Below are 2069 nucleotides of genomic sequence, written 5' to 3'. Positions count from 1 at the left end.
GCATATGCATTTCCTAGTTACTTTTGCTTTAGTCTGGCAACACGGGATAGATATGCACATGTATACAACACACACACACACACACACACACACATTTAAACATGTTGTCTGTGGTTTTAGCTCCACTCAGTATCTGTGCTGATACGCACAGACTAACAATATTGATGACTTGATGATGTGATTTCTTCTACAAAACTGAAAAAAAACCTCTCAATATTTTATGTCATTGACGGACGTAGTTAAGTATATATGAATGATGATGTGGGATCATCCTTTTGTCTTATGACAAGGTTAGCAGGCTTATTCTCAACTTTGGTGATTCAGATACAGGCCAGATCAGACCACATTAAAAGTAGATAAGGGGACGAGACGGCTGGGTCGAGGCCAGCGTTCTCCTTCTGTCCTGTGCTTGAAGCTGGAGGATGGTTCCACAGGACTCCCAGGGGTGGCTCTGGGTGGGAACCAGACTTAGAGATGCTGGGTGTATGGCTTGGACCAGGGAGGAGAAAAGTTCACTCAAATACCGTCTGTGCACAAGATGCACCAGGGACTCTTTTAAAGGGCTGACTCTTGGAGGCTCCATTACGCAATGCTGACGCAGAACGTTAGGAGGCTCTCTGCCCTCTCACCGTAGAGATTCTGAGCCGGGTGTCCTGACACCAACTCGTTTAGCGTCCCTCAACACTGGAGGCTTCTTGGCCTTCTGACATCATTGCCCTGGGCTTGAAATCAGTGTCAGCCCTGCAGAGAGCGCTCCTGGATGCGCCCACTCAGCGCCGAGTAGTCGCCAGGGGGCGCCAGAGGCCTCTGCTCCAAGCTCGGGCTTCTCCACCTGAGGACACTGTGGGATCCCAAAGCAGCCGGATGCACGAAGAGGCATCAGAAGGTGCACAGGGGAACGAGCCGGGCAGCAGCCTTCCCAGCCCCAGCAACTCGGGCGCCGGCACTCTGGCAGGCTCCCAACATGCCAGCGATCACGGTGCTCATGGTGGCCGTGGTGCTGTGCTTCCTCTAAGTGCACAGCCGGCACCTGGACCTGCTGGCCGGTGGCACAGCCCTCAACAAACCCAATTTCCTAGACAATGACCAGTGGCTGAGCACTGTCTCCCAGTATGACCGTGACAAGTACTGGAACCACTTCCAGGATGATGACTATTTCAGAAACTGGAATCCCAACAAGCCCTTCGACCAAGCCCTGGACCCATCCAAGGACCCCTGCCTGAAGGTGAAATGTAGGCCGCACAAAGTCTGTGAGACCCAGGACTACCAGACAGCCCTGTGTGTCAGCTGCAAGCACTTGTTGCCCAGGTAAAAGAAGGGGAACGTGGCTTACACGCGCTGGGTTGGACCTTCAAATCTGGCCAAGTGCAAGCCTTGCCCCGCTGCACAGTCAGGGATGGTCTGCGGATCTGATGGCCACACGTACACGTCCAAGTGCAAAGTAGAATTCCATGCTTGTTCTACAGGCAAAAGCCTCAGCTCCCTCTGTGAGGGACCCTGTCCGTGCTCCTGAGCCTGAGCCACTGAAGCCCATGGCTGAGAAGAGTGTCTCGTCCTTCTGAGGCATTCAGGATAATGGCTTCCTGTGGGCTTGTTCGTAGCTCGGTACACAGGAGGCGATCCAGGCAGCAAGAAAATGCAGCCTAGGCTTGGCCTCTCCTGCCTTCCCTGGGCCTGGGGGAAGGGGACTTTGGTCCTGGCACGAGGAAGTGCAGAGCCTCAGCTCACGCGGAGTATTTGAAGATTATTCATGTGGAGGATTGTGCACAGGATGCGGCACCGGGACCACTGGCACCAGAAACCTCATGCTAAGAGGGTGCTCAGCCACACAGGACAGGCCTGAGGGCATCTGCCACCAGCCCCGGGTTAGTGTCCCTCCATGTCATGGCTGAGGCCCCTCAGCTGTCCCTGCATACACCCTTTTCCTGGGTGCACCCTTTCTCCAGACCTGTCCTCTTTCTGCAGAAGTGGTTCTCTCCCGGGATCTGGCTTCTTAGAAGGAGGGACATCCCGGACCTCTCTCCAAGGTTCTCCATGGGGAGCTGACAGCCCCTGAGGCTGGGAGTGGT

At 54.6% G+C, this 2069-nt stretch overlaps 1 pseudogene; it reads left to right on the top strand.

Moving 5' to 3' along the window:
* Positions 1 to 964: 964 nt before the first annotated feature.
* LOC127670598 (testican-1-like) lies at positions 965 to 1562 on the top strand (annotated as a pseudogene).
* The last annotated feature ends 507 nt before the right edge of the window (positions 1563 to 2069 follow it).

The sequence above is a fragment of the Apodemus sylvaticus genome, chromosome 1 (genome assembly GCF_947179515.1).
Source record: "Apodemus sylvaticus chromosome 1, mApoSyl1.1, whole genome shotgun sequence".
Classification (NCBI taxonomy): domain Eukaryota; kingdom Metazoa; phylum Chordata; class Mammalia; order Rodentia; family Muridae; genus Apodemus; species Apodemus sylvaticus.
The sequence above is the reverse complement of the archived record's forward strand: the minus strand, read 5'-3'. Positions and strand labels throughout refer to the sequence as shown.